The sequence below is a fragment of the Elgaria multicarinata genome, chromosome 8 (genome assembly GCF_023053635.1).
Source record: "Elgaria multicarinata webbii isolate HBS135686 ecotype San Diego chromosome 8, rElgMul1.1.pri, whole genome shotgun sequence".
Lineage (NCBI taxonomy): Eukaryota > Metazoa > Chordata > Lepidosauria > Squamata > Anguidae > Elgaria > Elgaria multicarinata.
In genome coordinates, this window is record NC_086178.1 from 12,473,520 (window position 1) to 12,494,516 (window position 20,997).

Here is a 20,997-nt window from a genome sequence, read left to right on the forward strand (position 1 = left end):
CCAACATACATTGCCATTTCAATTTTCGTGGTGCAGCGAAAATTGAAAATGTACAACGTACCTAGCAATACTGATCATTATATTCCTGGAAAACAATTTACTTTCATTAGTTCATTTTTAAGGAAGCGGGGGGAATATTCACAGTCTGTTTTTGCTTCTTGCTTGGACGCATGCAAGCTCATATTTTCTTCCAACAAACACATATTTTTGAAAATGGAGTCTTATTTGAAGGGTTGCTCCTATCCAGTTCTGGTTTTAAAATAAAGAAGCGTAAGAGCTGTTGTCCATCAGCAGTTAACTCCTGGACAGCAGACTAAACAGGTAGGCATACAGATCACCTGCTTACGATCTTCCACACTTTGGTGAGATGGACTGTAGTTCTTTTTAAATTATCATAATTCTTTCTAAATTGGCATTTCTACATATAAATCAGCGCATGCAAACGTAATGTACACTTTTTGTGATACATTTCCTCTTTCTTGATGATTCATCAGTGGCCACCCTGCTTGGAATTGAGACCCTACAAATGATGGCAGCCCGTCATGCTGTCGGCATTCGTGCCGCCATTAGGGTGGGCATGTTTGAATAAAGAGGACATGCACCACCCAAAAGAGAGGACAGAAGAGGACACCTATTTGTACAAAGTAGGCTAACCTATATGCACAGAAGCTAAGGTGGCAATAATAGGGTGACCATATGGAAAGGAGGACAGGGCTCCTGAATCTTTAACAGTTGCATAGAAAAGGGAATTTCGTCAGGTGTCATTTGTATGCATGCAGCACCTGGTGAAATCCCCTCTTCATCACAACAGTTAAAGATATACTAGAGTGACCACATACAAAAGAGGGCAGGGGTCCTGCAGCTTTAACTGTTGTGATGAAGAGGGAATTTCACATGGCACCTGCTGAAATTCCCTTTTCTACACAACTGTTAAAGATACAGGAGCCCTGTCCTCCTTTCCATATGGTCACTCTAGGCAATAATGTCTATTATTTAAATAGAAATACAGCCAGAGTGGGGAAGGCTGTGACCACTGACAAGGTGAGCTGTGTGCCTTGTTCAATCTGCTGCCCAGGAGATGTTGAGGGACAACGTCAAGGTCTTTAGCACTTCCTTCTCGTAGGTCTTTTTCCCATAAACTGGACAAGGGCTGGAGAGCTCTTCAAGTTATTTTATTTATTTATTTATTTATTTATTTGTTACATTTCTATACCGCCCAATAGCCGGAGCTCTATTGAAAATGCCTTCAAAACAGAGGAATGTGCTCTAGCAAAACTGAGGACTGCCCTCGGTAAAAGAGGACACATGACCACCCTCTCCGTCCTGCCTCAGAGTGCCTTCACTTGGAAGGCTTGGCCCAGGCCCGTTCACTTCCTCTCCTCCGTGGTTCCCCTGCCGCCTTCTGCTTTCTCCATTTGCGAGGCCCTGGCAAGGCTTTTTCCTTGTTCTCCCACGGAGAGAGCCCAGGCCCGGCCTGTAAATCTCCCGCTCCTCTGAAAAGCGCTTCACTCATTTCCAAAACAAACAGGCCTCAAGCCCGCAAGTCGTCGTCTGGCCGGCCCAGTCTGATTTATGGCGTGTGACTCCCTCTGTCTTAGCGCTGGGCTGCACTGAACTCAGCCCCTGGGAAGGGGTGTGGGTGTGAGACAGGGGAGGGGTGGGAACTTTCATCCTGATCCATGGTCTCCTCACCAGGTGAGGCAGAAAGGAACGGCTGACCTGTGGCCTCTTTTGGAACCAGGCTAAGAAAAACAGGCCTCGCTATATGCAGGCCCCATTCCCTAAAGTCGGCCTGCATTAAGGAAGGGGAAGTTGCTGGAAGGGGGAAGCCAGAGTCTGCTACTGGCTGGGCAAATGGGTTAGTATTCCAGGAAGCTGGCACTGGGCCTGTGGTGGTGATGGTGGGGACATGAGAAGTCAGGTGGTAGCGAAAGAGAACATGGTAGTGGCATTCTTCTGAGTTAAGAACATAAGAAGAGCCATACTGGATCGGGCCAACGGTCCATCTAGTCCAGCATTCTGCTCACACAATGGCCAACCAACTGTTGACTGGGAACCCAAAAGCAGGAAACAAGTGGAACAGCACCCTCCTACCCATGTTCCCCAGCAACTGGTGTTCATAGGAATATTGTTTCTGATACTGGAGGTAGCAAAGAACCATTAGGATTAGAAGCCCTTGATAGCCATCTTCTCCAGGAATTTATCTAACCTTAGGGTGACCATATTTTGGAAACCAAAAAGGAGGACAACATGGTCGGCCCCCAAGGGGGCGTGCCTAGCACCAAGGGGGCGTGCCCACCTGAACATAGCCTTGGTCACATGTCTGATTTTACAGCACACATTTAAGACAAATCTGTTCTACAAAATAATTTTAAAACCTCAATTTTTAAAAAATTCCTAAAAAATCAATGGATGAATGGACCTGTTTCAAATTTGGTATGGCTAAAGCTCTACCTAAAAGCTACCATGGTGCAAAGTTTCATCTCTTTATCTTTAAAAATGACGATTTTAAAAATAATATTTTTAAAACCTCAATTATTAAAAAAATCCTAAAAAATCAATGGATGAATGGATCTGTTTCAAATTTGGCATGGCTAAAGCTCTACCTAAAACCTATCATGGTGCAAAGTTTCATCTCTTTATCTTTAAAAAATGACAATTTTAAAAATAATAATTTTAAAACCTCAATTATTAAAAAATTCCTAAAAAATCAATGGATGAACAGATCTGTTTCAAATTTGGTATGACTAAAGCCCTTCCTAAGAGCTACCATTGTGCCAAGTTTCATGTCTTTATCTTTAAAAAATGACGGAGTTATAAGCATTTTTGTTAATTCCCATTAGAGCTGCTCTTTGGCTGGGGAAGATTGGAAGAATCCAGATTCCCCCTCTCCCTCCCGGATTTGACACAAAAAAACCCGGACAAATCCGGGCAAATTCGGTCATATGGTCACCCTATCTCTTAAAGCTATTCAAATTGGTGGCCATCACTACATCTTGTGGTAGTGAATTCCATAATTTAACTGCACTGTGTGAAGAAGGACTTCCTCTTATCTGTCTGTAATCTCTCACCAATTAGCTTCATGGAATGTCCCTGGTTCTAGTATTATGAAAAAGGGAGAAAAATATCTCTTATCAACATTCTCCACAGCATGCATAATTTTGTATGCTTCTAACATGTCCCTCATGACCTTCCTTTCCCCACAAACTAAACAATTACTACTGTTGTAACCTTCCCTCATAGGGGAGTTGCTCCAGCCCCTTGATCATTTTAGTGGACTGTGGGAATGCTGTTGTGGACTGTGGGAATGCTGTAGACGTCATATATCTTGACTTCAGCAAAGCTTTTGACAAAGTACCACATGACATTCTAATTAACAAATTAGCTAAAAGTGGGCTAGATGGAACAACTATTAGGTGGATTCACAGTTGGCTACAGAATTGGACTCAAAGAGTACTTATCAATGGAACCTTCTCAAACTGTGGAGAGGCAACGAGTGGGGTACTGCAGGGCTCAGTCCTGGGCCCAGTGCTCTTCAACATTTTTATTAATGATTTGGACGAGGAGGTGTAGGGAACGCTGATCAAATTTGCAGATGACACAAAATTAGGTAGGATAGCTAATACCCTGGAAGACAGAAACAAACTTCAAAGTGATCTTGATAGGCTGGAGTGCTGGGCTGAAAACAACAGAATGAAATTTAATAGGGATAAATGCCAAGTCCTACATCTAGGAAATAGAAACCAAAGGCACAGTTACAAGATGGGGGATACCTGGCTCAACAATACTACAAACGAGAAGGATCTTGGAATTGTTGTAGATCGCAAGTTGAATATGAGCCAACAGTGCGATATGGCTGCAAGAAAGGCAAATGCTATTTTGGGCTGCATTAATAGAAGTATAGCTTCCAAATCACGTGAGGTACTGGTTCCTCTTTATTCGGCCCTGGTTAGGCCTCATCTAGAGTATTGCGTCCAGTTCTGGGCTCCACAATTCAAGAAGGACGCAGAAAAGCTGGAGCGTGTTCAGAGGAGGGCAATGAGGATGATCAGGGGTCTGGAAACAAAGCTGTATGAACAGACTGAAAGAACTGGGCATGTTTAGCCTGGAGAAGAGAAGATTGAGGGGAGACATGATAGCACTCTTCAAATACTTAAAAGGTTGTCACACAGAGGAGGGCCAGGATCTCTTCTTGATCCTCCCAGAGTGCAGGACACGGAATAACGGGCTGAAGTTACAGGAAGCCAGATTCCAGCTGGACAACAGGAAAAACGTCCTGACTGTTAGAGCAGTACGACAATGGAACCAGTTACCTAGGGAGGTTGTGGGCTCTCCCACACTAGAGGCCTTCAAGAGGCAGCTGGACAAGCATCTGTCAGGGATGCTTTAGGGTGGATTCCTGCACTGAGCAGGGGGTTGGACTCGATGGCCTTGTAGGCCCATTCCAACTCTGTAGTCTATGATTCTAGTTGTCCTTAGTTGCTGTTGCACCATGTTCTGCTTCTGGGGCGGCCATCGACAGCTGGCCGGTCACTGTGTGAACAGAATGCTGGACTAGATGGACCCTTGGTCTGATCCAGCATGGCTCTTCTTATGCTCTTATCCGAATGGGCAAGCCGGCTATGTGTGATGGGAGTTGTAGTACAACACATCTGGAGGACCACAGGTTGCGGGAGGCTGATATAGCCCTTGCCATTCTGCTGATGTTACTATGCTGCAGGTTGCCACCAGAGTGTGGCCTCCCCTAAGGATTTTAGTGGTTGAGAGAGCTCATACAGGAAAGGGTGCTCTTTAAGGTATTCAGAATAGATTTTTCCCCTTCTTCGGTTGTGCTTTCCAGCTTGCTGCCCTCCTGGTTTTGCTTTTTTCTTTCTTTCTCCCCAACTGCAGATTCAGTTAGTTCTACCCGGACACTTGCGCATCAATATTATAGACGTTCAACCCGTCTTCTCCCATTCACGGGCGCTTTAGTCACGCTGCTAAATTGACAGATTGCAGATTACAGTCAAATTGCCTCCAGTTTTCTTGCTTTGCTGCCCGTGTATTTCAGCCGATACAACTGTTGCAAGCCTGAACAATCAATTAGCTGCTCTTGGTCATATTTATGTGCTAGATTAGAGATCGGAGGCTGGCTCTGAGCTGGCGTTTTACACCCTGGTGCTTCCATTGACAACAGGCCAGCTTGGACAATGATGAGGAATGAAACCTACACTTACCAACAGTATCCCTAGCGAAGCCGTGCATAATTATAAACGTTCTCCTGCGGCAAACCCTGCAGTTTGCATTTCATATCCTGAATCATAAGATTTACCTTCAGTTCTATCCAGAGAACTAGGAGTCTATAGATATGTTTTCCCCGGCCAACATCCATAGATATGACAGAGCTACCGCCTGCTGCCAGCAGAGACAATAGGTTTTTTGTTTTGTTTTCCAGGGACTTCAAAATAATATATATCAGGATTCCTTCTATGACCTGGACTCCCTGGGCAACTCTTTAAGGTTCTATGCCTCCTACCTTCCTTTTACCTTCCCTTCCCAGTAATGTAGGGTTTAAGCTATAGACGTGGGGTCAGTAACACTCCAGACACTTGTGGCTTTAACACAACAGTTTGCTAGTAAAGTAAGGCTGTAGCTAGACCTAAGGTTTATCCCAGGATCATCCCAGGTTCGTCCCTGCCTGAGCGCTGGATGCCCTGTGTGGCATTTAGGCCGCAGCTAGACCTAAGGTTTATCCCAGGATTGTCCTGGGGTCAAACCTGTTCATCTAAGTGCCACACAGGGCATCCAGCGCTCAGGCAGGGACAAACCTGGGATGATCCTGGGATAAAACTTAGGTCTAGCTACAGCCCAAAACAAGCAAAGTACAATTAAAGGTATTTTAGTCAATAGGACTGGGTGATACAAAGGCATTAAAAGAAAATAGAATTGCAAAAGCCTATGATGTCTCCTTCTGCTCCTTTCTTAAGTTCTTGTCTTTCTCTGGCTTTGGTCTGCTCGTGGCTCCTCACTCTTTCATAGCCTTTCCCCCCAAAACAGAAAGCACTGTCCCCACTTTGGAGGAATGAGCCTTAACCAGAGAATGAACTTGAACTGGAGAAATGAAACTACCCCTTTCAGGGATACCCCCCCCCCCAACAGAAAACTCCAGGCCTCTAGGCTTGAGTTTATTACCTTGCCTCTGCAGGCCTCAAACCTTCACAATATGACAGATTTTATGCATGTCTGTACTGCACAGTGAAACCAATTTCAAACCCCTCTGAATTGCCCCAGCTCCCAGCTGAGGCACTCTGGAACTTCAAGGAGTCAGAGGTCTTGTATCAAAGGAGCCTCAGCAGCTTCACAAGACTAGAATTCCCCCAAAAGAATTGGGATCAACTGAAGCTATGGCCATTACACTGGCTCCCACCTGGTTTTCGGGCCTTTTGAGTGGAGACAATGGTTGGATGAAAGAAACAAGTGGGTAATGTTGGTTTTATTGGGCCTGTTCGGACAACACGCTAAGCCATGGTTAGGCCGCTAACCCCTTTGCAGCAAATACTTAGTGAGTGTTTTTAAACTGATTACGTAGCCACCTCGGTTAGGAATGACTCTCTCACGACATGCTAGGTCATGGCTCAGACAACATGCTAAGCCATAATGTTTAGCTCAAAATGCTTAACCACCATGGCTGAGCGTGTCGTCTGAGCCGGGTCATTCACTTTTCTGGAAAGGTGTGTGCGCCTGACACAGCCAATGGGGATTCTATCGTGCCACCTTAAGTTCTCTTAAACGTTATTGTCTCTCTAGCCTCAGTGTGTGTGTGGGGGGGGGAGGGAGGTGATGTTAGGAAAACCACGCCTGTTGTTTCCATGTGCATATCGGAGCGAGCTCCGGTACGATCTGTGCGCAGTTTGTTCCTTTGGGAGTCAACGGTGCCCAATCAGCGCCATGGATTGAGGAAGGCTCCATTTCACAAGGCTTTCCTTGTGTGCCCGTTTGCAGAGCCCGTCTTCTACCTGCCTGTGTGCCCTGAGCGCGTGAGCATCGTCTCCTGGGGCTGCCCTGCATTCCTGCCGAGCGATAGCATCGCGTCCCGAACCCCGCAAAGCCCCTGCTGTTTGCATTAAGATGCCGAGATCTTATCGCCCCTAACTGACAACATCTGCACAGAGGCCCCAGGAAGGGTCTTCCCCCCTCCCCTTTCTCTCTCTCAATCCCCCCAGCCAGGAACTTTGGAACAGCCTCTCTTTTGCCTTGGCATCTGAATGAGCCATGCAGGAAGTGTAGGATAACAAGGCTCCGCGGGATGAAAAAAAAGGGAAAGTGGGTCAGCCGAAAGCTGCAGAGGGAAGTCAGCAGGACCAGCATCTTCCATCCCCCTAACTTTTGCTGTGTCGTGGGACGCACCCTTCTGTCGTACGAAGTCAAAGGACTACCTTCTCTTTCAGCAGTGATGTCGCTGGATCAGGGATGGCCCTACCGCTAGGCAGAGCGAAGCGCTCACCTTATTATTATTATTATTATTATTATTATTATTATTATTATTAATTTATTTATATAGCACCATCAATGTACATGGTGCTGTACAGAGTAAAACAGTAAATAGCAAGACCCTGCCGCATAGGCTGAGGGGTCGGCAAACGGCAGTGAGGCGTTGGAGGACAGAGCTGTATATGCTGCTGAGCTTGTCCTCTGTCCTCCGAGCTTGTTTGCTGCCCTCTGGATGCTATCGATTGCCAGTGTTGAAGTAAAATCCAACTGTTAAGTCCATCCCAGTTGGCTTCTGTCCACAGAATGGCGGTGGTGCTGGTGGTGGGCACCATCTTGTCCTTTGCCTTAGGCAGCAAAATATCTTGGGGCGGCCTTGAGCTGGATAGCTGAAACAGGGCTGAAGCCAAGGTTGGGCCAGGGAGAGATAGAGTGGCCAGGTGCGAAAGAGGACAGGGCTCCTCCTGAGCCTAATTTGGCCCTGGTTAGGCCTCATCTAGAGTATTGTGTCCAGTTCTGGGCTCCACAATTTGAGAAGGACACAGACAAGCTGGAGCGTGTTCAGAGGAGGGCAACCAGGATGATCAGGGGTCTGGAAATAAAGCCCTGTGAAGAGAGACTGAAACAACTGGGCATGTTTAGCCTGGAGAAGAGAAGATTGAGGGGAGACATGAGAGCACTCTTCAAATACTTGAAAGGTTGTCACACAGAGGAGGGCCAGGATCTCTTCTCGATCCTCCCAGAGTGCAGGACACAGAATAACAGGATGAAATTAGAGGAAGCCAGATTCCGGCTGGACATCAGGAAAAACGTCCTGACTGTTAGAGCAGTACAACAATGGAATCAGTTACCTAGGGATGTCATGGGCTCTCCCACACGAGAGGCCTTCAAGAGGCAGCTGGACAGCCATCTGTCAGGGATGCTTTAGGGTGGATTCCTGCATTGAGTAGGGGGTTGGACTCGATGGCCTTGTAGGCCCCTTCCAACTCTGCTATTCTATGATTCTATGATTCTATGAAAGCAACCCCGTTTCCTGCATGCTCTGTTACTTAAGTGACTTGTGGGCTTTAGGGACCATGATTCCCACCCACCCCCAGTTAGTAATGGGAGACTCCTGGGCCTCTGATGCAGGAGCTGGGCGTAGTCAGGGTTGAGGAGGGGACCCAGCTCCCCTGAACCAGCCCTGGAACGTGCTAAGCTGGGAAAAGGGCTATTTTTACTCCCAGGCATTCAGTGTCTCTCCACTGCGCTGCATCTCTGTCAATGATCAGGCGAGGTCCAGGATCAATGCAGCCAGAGCCGCCCCAGTGGGAAGTCTGCTCCCGTTCCCAACCAAATCCCTTAAACGCTTTGGCTGGCAGGAGCCGATAAGAGCCCGGTTGCTACTGAGGCAATTTTAAATCAGCCTAGACGTTTCCCTTTCGACTCTCTTTTCCCACTTCAGCATACCCAGTAGTTGAGGGTCAAATTTAAATGTGCATATATTAAGAACGGATTAGCATATTCATAATACAATGGTCAGGAGGAAGGGTCTGTCTGTCTGTCTGTCTGTCTGTCTTTCTGTCTGTCTGTCTGTCTGTCTGTCTTTCTTTCTTTCTTTCTTTCTTTCTTTCTTTCTTTCTTTCTTTCTTTCTTTCTTTCTTTCTTTCCAGCAGAAATCAGCAACTGGTAATTTTGTCCCCCTTGAGGGTGCTTCCTGGGCCCCCAATCATCAGTCCAGATTTAAGAGGGGTGTATGGAGCAGGCCGGCTCCCTTTGGCCATGGGACTTGCCAACAGTCCACTTTTTGGAAGGGGTAGGGAGGGCCTGGCCTACTGCCCCCCCCCCCAGTCTATCTTCAAATGGCCCTCCGGTAAAACTAGATCAGGGCACCACAGAATATGTGGGGACAGTGTGGAGTGTTGAATGCCTCTTTAGGGAGTCTGTAAAGCAGGATTGTGCAACCTCAGGCCCGAGGGCCAAATCCGGCCCTCTAGGCATGCTAATCCAACCCTCCAAGGCTTCTCAGAAGGCCACGCCCCCTTCCTTTGGTCCCATCCCTTTTCCTCCAACCACTGACCATTGGGTGGTTTCAGCAGCTTTTGTGCAGTTCCTCCCCCCCTTGAAATGCCTCTCCCAGGGCTTGAGCTTTAAGGTAATATATGCCTGTATTTTTCATATTTATGGCCCCATCTTCTTTTCCTTCCATCCCCACCCACCACTAGAATGGGCCCCTGAAAGCTTCACCAACACCGAATTTGGCCCTTTGGCTGAAAACGATCCTGTATTTCTGCCATAGCGCCCCAGGGCCTTGCTAGACGGCCTGGAGGTGGGGCGATGGCGCGCTAATTTTAGCGTGCGTCGCCCCGCCTCCTAGATGGCTGACGCGCAGGGATTCTGGAAGCCCTGCAGCGTCGGCCATTTTTTTTTTTTTTTTTAAAGGGGCCACGTGCGGCCCGAAGACTCCAGAGAAGGTAAGGGGTTTTAATTTTTTTTAGCCCCCCACCCTTTTTTAAAGTAAGCCCCCTGCCCCCGCCCCCTCTTTCCCCACCCTCCGTCCCCGTACCCTGTGTCGCCCTCCGCCCTCCCTCCCCGTCTCGTCTTGCCCTCCCTCGTCGTCCCGTCTTGCCCTCCCTCATCGTCCCGTGCCACCCTTCGCCATATCTCGTCGTCCCGTCTCGCCCTCCCTCGTCGTCCCGTGCCACCCTTCGCCCTCCCTCGTCGTCCTGTGTCGCCCTCCCTCGTCGTCCCGTGTCGCCCTGCGCCCTCCCCCTCTCCTGCCGGTCCGGCCTTCCCCCCCTATCTCCCCCCCCGGGATCCCCCGGCCCAATGGGCACATCGCTGAGCACTGTGCCCAGTCCGTGGCTTTTCCTGGCTACTCGCGAGTAAGCGAGTAGCCGCAAAAAACCATGGACCCTGCTAGACGTTCCGCAGCCCCGGCCTCAGGCCAGGGCTGTGGAAAAGGCGCGCTATAAGCAAATTCGCTTATGGCGCGTTAAGGCAAGCTTCAGTGCGGCCTGGGCCCGGATTCCCCTGTGCGTCATCTGGACGCACAGCAGGGAAACCGGGTCTCAAAGTGCGCTAAGGCCTGGTCTAGCAACGCCCCCAGTCTAGTTTCCCTGCTGGTACTGGCCTGGTGTGGTGTAGCCCCCCCCCCCCCGCCGGGTCTGGCTCTCTCATCGCTGTGTGCGTGAGATAAGTAACTACTTCTCACTCTATCCAACTAACTTGTTTCCCCAACTTGAATGGGTATCTCTGAGATTCCCCAGATCAAGAGAGAACAGGATGGCTTTAAAGGGCAGACCCCACTCAGGGATAGATTTGCAAATCTTAACCAAGTATTTTGGGCTTCAAGAATGAATGCATATGGGTAGTGGTCCCTGAAACTTCTCTCAAGCTGAGTAACATGAAAGCGGTACCACAAAATATACATTTATTGCTCAAATAGTATCAGAGAATAACCAGCTTTAGCTAAGATGAGGCAGATCACAAACGTTCTTAAATACACACGAGCTATAACAACTAAAAGAATAATGAAGACAGTAGGAAGGAAGCAAAGTACTAGAACCCGGGGTCATCCCATGAAACTGATTGGTGCAACATTCAAGACAAATTTTAAAAAAGTACATACAGCAAATAGTTAAATTATGGAACTCACTACCACAAGATGCAGTGCTGGCCACCAATTTGGATGGCTTTAAAAGGGGGTTGGATAAATTCCTGGAGGCGAAGGTTATCCATGGCTACTAGCCCTGATGGTTGTGTGCTCTCTCCAGTATTCGAGGCACTAAGCCTGTGTGCACCAGTTGCTGGGGAACATGGGTGGGAGGGTGCTGTTGCACCATGTCCTGCTTGTTCATCCCTGGCCGATGGCTCGTTGGCCGCTGTGTGAAGAGAGTGGTGGACTAGATGGTCCCTTGGTCTGATCCAGCATGACACTTCCTATGTTCTTATCATAGTAAAACCTAGGTTCCTCTCAATCTAACAGTCAGAAACAAAGTTTCATAGTTACCCAAATGGAGAGCACAGTAGGCAGAGCCAGCCTAAGCATTTATGGTGGGTTTCTTCTTGTTCTCCCAGGATCTCTCTCTCTCTCTCTCTCTCTCTCTCTCTCTCTCTCTCTCTCTCTCTCTCTCTCTCATCAAACCCTGGCCTTTTATAACCACCATGACACTGATGAGCTGATCCCTAGTTTCAGATCTGGTCATACCACGATCCCCCTTTTTCTCAATGTAGCCAAGCCTGCCACTGATACCTGTTACACCCAGATGAAGGTATCTCTGCTAGGCTAAGCAATGTGCTGCTTCCAGGACTTGACTGACCCATTCATAGCAGCCTTTCTTCATTTCCAAGAATAGATTTCATTACTCACAGTTATCTCGCAACACATGCATACAGAGCTAGTCACACCGACAAGATGCAATAAATTCTTATCAATTCTACCCCCTACAATGCATATTCTTCTACATGTGCATGTCAAAGTGAGTGGAAGGCCGCCGTCTAGGCTACTCTGCCTGCATGGCTGTAAGAGCGTTACGTTCCCACCTGTTGTCCTTAATACATAGGAAGCGGTTTATCGTCCCACCTGCCTTTGCTGCGTGCTGATCTGAGAACTCCACCTTTGGGGCCTGCAGGCAAAGAGGACCTATTTTTATGGTGTCAGGAGTTTATTTTTATTTTATTTATTGCATTGATATCCCGCCTTTTTTTCCTTTAAGGAACCCAAGGCAGCATACATTATCCTCCTCTCCATTTCATCATCACAACAACAACCCTGTGAGGTAGGTTAAGCTGAGAGTCTGTGACTGGTCCAAACTCACCCAGAGGGTTTCCATGGCTGAATGGCGAGCTAGAACGGGTGGGCTTGGGACCTCAATACCTGATGGAACGCCTCTCCCGACATGAACCTACCCGTACACTGCGCTCAACATCTAAGGTCCTCCTCTGAGTGCCTACTCCGAGGGAAGCTCGGAGGATAGCAACAAAGGAGAGGGCCTTTTCGGTGGTGGCCCCCCGACTGTGGAATGATCTTCCCGATGAGGCTCGCCTGGCGCCAACATTGTTAACTTTTCGGCGCCAGATCAAGACTTTTCTCTTCTCCCAGGCATTTTAACAGCATTTAACAACGTTAAGTTTGTTTTTAATGGACCCCAGAATTGTTGTTTTTAAATGGATGCAGTTTTTAATACTGTTTTTTATGTTTTTGATGGTTTTTAAATTTTGTATACTTTTAATGTTTACTATTTTTAATTGTTGTAAACCGCCCAGAGAGTTTCGGCTGTGGGGCGGTATATAAATGTAAAAAATAAATAAATAAATAAATAAATAAATCCAGGTTGGGCTGCTGCATCATCCTGATTAGTCCGAAGGGCTCTGAAGCGCTTCAGGCCCAAAGCAACGGCTTTGGTCCGAATCAGCCCACTTCAGCTTGGAATTCTGATCCGGAGCTGAGCCCTAAATTCTAATCTACTCCTGGTAGAAAGAGCAGGTGGGTCGAGTGGGCTTCTAACATGCGTACACACGGGATGCACGAAACATGTCTGGTAGATTGCTATGAAGTGGGGAAGCCAGGCTTTTTGTTAAAACGAATAGCAATCCTCAGGCCAGTTTCCATATTGGCCTCCTTCCCGGGCTGTAGGCCTTCGCAGGGGGCCACCTCCTTTGATTATTAAGGCCTGGCCTGATTGTATCCCTTCATGTGTTAGATCAATGTTCTTTTCACCCAAGGACGAGATCCAAACAGCCCTTAAGCACGACTCCACCATTCCAACGACAGAGGGTTCAAAAGCGCTTTATTGATTAGTAATCAAGGCCTGGTCTCTTCAAAGGGAGCAATCAGACAAAAGACATAGGGAATATGGTACAGTATTAAAGCTTTCAAGGGGCAGGGCCCAGTAGCAGCATTAACCAATCAGAACATAACACTGAGGCATAGCTAATTATGCTAAACAGTCCTGTAAACAATACCTTTGGCCTGACAGTAAGTTACAGAGAGTTAACTTCAACACAGACAGCTGGAGCCAGGACTCTTGTTTATATTAGTAATCAAGGATGCAAGGACGCACACAAGGAGACATTCTCATACAGGGCATTTTGACATTTTGCTTGGAGTGCAATGGAGATTTTACAGTTTCCTGTTAAAAATGGAGGTGGTTCTGCTAACATTTTCCCCCCTTTTAAAGCAATTCAAAACTCAAGCTTGCTAGCTTCTTTTAGATCATCTGTGGCTTAGGCTTCACAATACAAATACATTTGCTGGTGGATTACAGACTTTGCAAGATTTTTCATAAAAGACAAAATACAGGGAAGGCAAAAAGCGAGGATAAACAAAAATCATTACAATGGAACAAAATACAATGCAAGAAATCCCTCTTTTAACTACTCTATATTGGATAACTAATACTCTGGAAGACAGAAACAAACTTCAAAGTGATCTTGAGAGGCTGGAGTGCTGGGCTGAAAACAACAGAATGAAACTTAATAGGAATAAATGCCAAGTTCTACATTTAGGGAATAGAAACTAAATGCACAGTTACAAGATGGGGGACACTTGGCTCAGCAATACTACAAACGAGAATTGTTGTAGATCACAAGCTGAATATGAGCCAATAGCACAATATGGCTGCAAGAAAGGCAAATGCTATTTTGGGCTGCATTAAGAGAAGTATAGCTTCCAAATCACGTGAGGTACTGGTTCTTCTCTATTCAGTCCTGGTTAGGCCTCACCTAGAGTATTGTGTCTAGTTCTGGGCTCCACAATTCAAGAAGGACGCAAACAAGCTGGAGCGTGTTCAGAAGAGGGCAACCAGGATGATCAGAGGTCTAGAAACAAAGTCCTATGAAGAGAGACTGAAAGAACTGGGCATGTTTAGCCTGGAGAAGAGAAGATGGAGGGGAGACATGATAGCACTCTTCAAATACTTAAAAGGTTGTCACACAGAGGAGGGCCAGGATTTCTTCTCAGAATGCAAGACACGGAATAACGGACTCAAGTTAAAGGAAGCCAGATTCCGGCTGGACATCAGGAAAAACTTCCTAACTGTTAGAGCAGTGCGACAGTGGAATCAGTTACCTAGGGAGGTTGTGGGCTCTCCTACACTAGAGGCATTCAAGAGGCAGCTGGACAACTAACTTTCAGGGATGCTTTAGGGTGGATTCCTGCACTGAGCAGGGGGTTGGACTTGATGGTCTTGTAGGCCCTTTCCAACTCTGCTATTCTATGATTCTTTGTTAACTTTCATTTACAACTAACGTAGGGCTCTAAAAGTCCTTGGGTAGAATCATAATATGTGTACACAATTCTTTAATTATCTTATATTTTGGCTTGTGTGGTGATCACAAGCTTTTGCAAGGAAGATAAGCGTTTGCAAAGAACATTTGGCAATTGTGGAACGAAGCCAAGTTACTTATGAGTGGTAAAAGGCACAAATCCTTTCTTAAAAACATTTGCTGTGGCAATTAAAGAAACACTTAGAACTACTAAAGTAACAATTATCAAAATTACAACTACACAATCTTCACACACATGTAAGATAACTTTAGTGTCTTTTAAATGTTGGGTTGAGTACCTAGGTTGCTCCGTGCTGGTTTCTTCGCCTATGTTGCTGGTGGCTTCCGGTGCACCAGAAGGCAGATGAACTTTGCTTTGCCTGTGTCCTTCTGGCACAGGGGAGGCTTTATTTTAGAACAATGTGTCCATTTATCTGTCTATAATAATTTCACTTACAACTTACAAGTACAAAGCAGCAAGGGCTTTCTCAATCCTGGGGTCCTACTTTAAGCAGGTAGGCTGGAATAGGCAGGGTTCTTCTAACGACAATCTCTGGAAAGGTGCAGGTAACGATGGAGCTGGAAAAGAGAAAACTGCAGGGCAATTACATATTCTTGGAATAAAACATTTCCCAATTCCTATTTAATTCTTTCTTGTTCCCCCACTAAAAACTGAGAGGAAAAGCCAAACATTAGCTCAAAATGAAACAATTTAAGACTTTTTCTGACTTTAACAATGCAATTGGAAATACATCCACCCATTTCAAGGAAATTTCTACTTTAATTTTTGCTAGGGTCTCTTTTCAGGGTCCTATTAACTCTATCTGCCTACCAGACTGGAATCTTCATGAGATGCCAGCCTACTTTTAGGACGAAAGTGCCATGTTCTACACTACCTAAGAAGTAAAATAGCTTTCTAGATCTGATTCTATGGTTTCAGGCCTGAACAAAACAGTAGGTGTTCAGAAAAAAACCTGAACAAAAACAAGTAGGTGTTCAAAAAACTTTTACATTTCAACAAAGTCAATCTGGATTCTTAAAAAAAGATAACAAGTCCATGTCTGCAGGGGCTTTTCTTTTGATGCATTTACAAATGAAGCCAGTAAAAACAATTCACTGTGCATTTATATTCTTTGGCTGATTCAGGGAGGTCATGACAGGGAGGTCATGATGATTCTTGGCACATCAGGGGTAACAAATCCCATCTTTCTGGGTTCTCGAAAACTTAGAGTTATTGTGCTAATTCCAAGTCTTCTTTTTCATAAGGTGTTCACAATTGACCTCAGAAATGGGCTAGCTCCAATTATGGCAGCTCGCTTGTAGACAAATTAGCCAATTCTTTTGGCAACATCAGGGCTTTTAACAGATCAACTGTTAATTCTCCATGGGTCACTGCTCCATGGGCAGTCACAAATCTTCTTTCTTTCCAAATCTGTCCATGTGATATTTTGAATCAGTAAATATAGTCCTTTTGCCTGAAACAAGCATCAGGGCTTCTGTGCATACTACGAGTTCAGCTGCTTGTTGTACAATTGTAGCTGGATCCATCAGTAAACAACTCGAGGTCATCGTATAGGTCTGGGCGAGGTTTGGTGCCAAGTTGCAAGACTTCAAGGCATTCATGCTCTGGAACTTCTTTTCTTTGTAGTTCAGGTATCAACGTGGCAGGATTCAATGAGGCAAGCCTTGGGTCCACGAGGAGGTTGATCTCACATCTGGACTGGCAGGCAGGGTTCAGGTGTTAGCTTCTGCCACTGTACTCCACTGGTCTGTGCCACGTTTTTGGCACAGCACACTTGAGGCTGGTAGTGCAAACATAGTGATGCAAGCTGGAGTTTTTAATTGCTTTAATCATTTCACAAGTCCATTTTTAAAAAGCAATAGCTGTATTCTTCTTCTGGCTTCTAATTTCAAAGGATACTGATGCAAGAACACGGGGTGCTTTTAGGCTTCAATTGTAGCTGCATTTAGGGCTCAGGCTCAGGGCTCAAAGCATTTCAAAAGTTCTATTAGGCCAAAGTTAGAATATCTCTGCCCCCAAAAAAAGAACCACTGGGCAATTTTCAGAACACAACGTTCAAAACACACACAAAAATATAGCAATTCAGTATTTCCAATCTTCATCAGCAGAGGATGCAAGATTGTCCATTCACTAACTTTTTCAAGGCAGGGCTTCTTCACCCCCCTTTTCCTTCTGGTCAAAAACCATGCCACGTACACTGACCTTCAAACACTTTCCTTTTTCACTACATTTCAACTTCTCCTCTTCTTCACCTCTGCTATTCACATACTTTACTCTTCTTCAAATCAACTTCACTTCAAATCAACTTCTTTTCAAAACAACCAAAACAACCTTTTTTCAAACTATCTCTTCTGCACAGCCTTTTCTCTCTCTCTCTCTCTTTTTCAGACATTTCTCTTATCCACTTTTAACAACATACTTTTTCTTTCTCTCATCTTGGCAAAACGGTTGGCAACAAGGACTTGAGCTTTTCAACTCAGGCAGTGAATCTTCAAAGCTATGGAAGACTATATCTTCCGTGAAAATGGGGTTCTACATTTTCTAATTATCTGAGGTTTGTGAAAGACAAAATACACAAAGTCTTCAAAATCTAAAACAAAAACTTTCACTTAACAAAACTGCTTATCTCTAGCTGCTAAGCATAGGAGAAGCAAAAAAACACTAGGGAGGAGAAGGAAAACAAAAACTTCAAATTTCTTTCACTTGGGCCGGGTGGAAAACACAAACTGACAATTTTTTTCCCTTCATTTTAACACAACACCAACTTTTCTGTAATTCACATTCCAACACTAAAGGGCGATCCTTTGAGAGGTACATTTACTCAATTACATTTCTATGTTTGCAAATTGATTCCAATGACACAGCTGAAATTAACTTTGGATCAAGTTCAAAAAATCCACAATCTAACATAAAAAAGACATTCATTCACAGTCACAAACATTTTTAACTCATTGTTACACTGTTACAGTTTCAAAATCTCAATTTCAATTTCAATGAAAGCTTTCCCAAAGACAACAACCCCAATGGGCTCGGGGACTCTTTTCCAATACTGACTATAAGCTTCCCATTTCTGAGGTCAATTGTGAACACCCACTCCCTCCATTTCCCGTCAGGGTCCATGGGATTAAAGGTTTCACTCACCAAATAGCCGTCTCCCGTCTTCGCCCTTTCTAATCACGTCTGATTGCAAATTGTTGTTGCCTGTTCCCTTCCATCTGTCGGGTGGAGTCGATTTTGTAACCTTGGCTCGAATGGTCCCGTCAATTCGGTCTCCATGTCTGCACAGTGCATGTTAACCTACTTGAGGCAAGAGAAATCTCTCTTGGCGATCGCTTCTCAATCTAGGCTCCACTGGCAGGCATGAATCCGTCTTGGGGTAGATCCGAGTCAGGCGCCATTTGTTAGATCAATGTTCTTTTCACCCAAGGACGAGATCCAAACAGCCCTTAAGCACGACTCCACCATTCCAACGACAGAGGGTTCAAAAGCGCTTTATTGATTAGTAATCAAGGCCTGGTCTCTTCAAAGGGAGCAATCAGACAAAAGACATAGGGAATATGGTACAGTATTAAAGCTTAATACAGTATTAATCTAATCACGATCTTCGCTGCCCCTACCCCAAGTTCCATTGCCAATCCTCACTTTCCCCCATAGTCCTCACCCTAAGCTGAAACGAAACTGAAGCGTGCATAATTGAATTTCGGCACAATGAATGTACCCCTTTGTCTCCCCCTGTTGCGATTTTGATGGCAAGCTCCTTGAGGACAGAGACCTGTCTTCCTCCCCAATTTTTTTTTGTTTTTGCTAATAATAATAATAATAATAATAATAATAATAATAATAATAATAATAACTGAAGCGTGCATAATTGAATTTCGGCACAATGTACCCCTTTGTCTCCCCCTGTTGCGATTTTGATGGCAAGCTCCTTGAGGACAGAGACCTGTCTTCCTCCCCCAATTTTTTTTGTTTTTGCTAATAATAATAATAATAATAATAATAATAATAATAATAATAATAATAACAACTGAAGCGTGCATAATTGAATTTCGGCACAATGTATCCCTTTGTCTTCCCCTGTTGTGATTTTGATGGCAAGCTCCTTGAGGACAGAGACCTGTCTTCCTCCCCCCATTTTTTTTGTTTTTGATAATAATAATAATAATAATAATAATAATAATAATAATAATAATAACAACTGAAGCGTGCATAATTGAATTTCGGCACAATGTATCCCTTTGTCTCCCCCTGTTGCGATTTTGATGGCAAGCTCCTTGAGGACAGAGACCTGTCTTCCTCCCCCCATTTTTTTTGCTAATAATAATAATAATAATAATAATAATAATAATAATAATAATAATAATAATAATAATTTCTTACCTGCCTCCCCCTCTGGATCGAGGCAGGGAACAAAACTGAACACAAAAATATAAAACACATAAAACTGATTAAAAACATTATTAAAATCTTAAAAACTTTTAAGACATCTTAAAATTCGACTGGGTCGGCCTGCCCGGAAGAGATCCATCTTTATAGCCTTTTTAAATTCAGAAAGACTGTTAAGTTGACGAATCTCTCCCGGCAGGACATTCCAGAGTCTGGGAGCGACAGAAGACAAGGTCCTCTGGGTAATGGTCGTCAGCCTAGTTTTCGCTGACTGAAATAAATTCTTCCCAGAGGACCTGAGTGTGTGGGGCGGATTGTGCGGGAGAAGGCGATCCTGCAGTTAACCTGGACCCAAACCATGTAGGGCTTTAAAGGTGATAACCAACACTTTATGCTTCACCCGGAAACTAATTGGCAGCCAGTGAAGTGATTTTAAAATTGATGTAATATGGTCCCCCCCAGGTGTACTGGTGACTAGGGATGTGCTCCGCTTCTAATCGGACCGGCGAATTAGAAGCGGAGCAGGGGGCTTCGCCTGCCCTTAAGGCAGAGGCGAAGAGGATTGGGGGGCCGGCGGAGTGTGGCGAAGAGGATCGAGGTGAAGGCGGATCCTTCGCCTCGATCCGGAGCTCTGCCGGAAAGGTAAGTGGGGTTTACCGGGCCCTGCCGCTGTCGCTGTCGCCCATGCGGCGACAGTGGCAGGGCCCGGTAACCCCCCCGCCCTCCTCTCCCTTACCTGCCTCCATTCGCGGCCCGTCGGCGTCTTCAATTGAGCCTGCGGTTCAACCAGGAAGCCCTATCATTTATGGTCACCAGTAGGGGTGTGCACGGACCCCCCGCTCCGCCCCGCGGGCCGATCCGAAAATTTCAGGTCGGCCCGCTCCACTCCGCGCTGCTCCGCCCATACTCCGCTCCTCTTCGCTGCGGAGCTCCGGCTCCGAATCGGAGCTCCGCAGTGGAGGGGAGTGGCACCAGGTAAGGCCGGGAGAGGAGGGTGGGAGGTTGAACCGTGGGCTCAATTGAAGACGCCAACGGACCGCGGATGGAGGCAGGTAAAGCCCCCCAAAGCAGCCCTGGTTCAGCTCGGGGGTGCCTCAAAGGTTGCCTGACCCGCCTCGGCACCAAAGCCAAGGCAAAATTCAGGCCCTCTGAGGTGACTCAGACTTTTCTGGGTGCCGGTTGCGAATCCGGCACCCCGAAAAGTCTCCCCTTCCCCACTTACCTGGTGCCTCCACTGTCTGCCACCGCCGCTATCCTTGCATCTAGTGGCTTCCACTGCCGCTGCCGCATAAGCCCGGAAGTAGGCCCTGCGGCCTACTTCCGGGCTTATGCGTCGGAGGCAGTGGAAGCCACTAGACACAAGGACGGTGGCAGACGGCGGCAGCAGGTAACCCCGCTCCGCCCTTACCTGCTTCCTCCTCCAGAACTGCCTCGTAACTTAGCCAAGGCAGGCCGAATAGGCCCACCTCGCCTCGGATTCGGGGCCTCGGTCCGAGGCGGAGCCCAGCCCTAATAAATGATACCGCTATATAAACGATAAACCCCAATACTTGTAACGAACCGCTGCGCACATTGATCTCTCCTTCCCAGTGGGATGCGCTCCGACGTTTTTACCTCCCAAGGCTCGTTTTTTGAGCATCATTTTACTCTCCCCAGTTGGGTCCCTTGAGGATCCAAGCAGGGATCCGTGGCATCATCAACTTTGAGAAGAGGCGGACACGCGTATCTTTCCCCGCGAAGGTATCCCCCAAATACCTTCTTGAACCTCTGCACAGAGAGAATCTTCTTTTTCCTGTCCAGGGAGGGTGGGGGGTGAGTGGGGAGACACTCTCCCCCTCCAACCACCCGGCTCCCCCACCCTCCCGCCCCCTGCT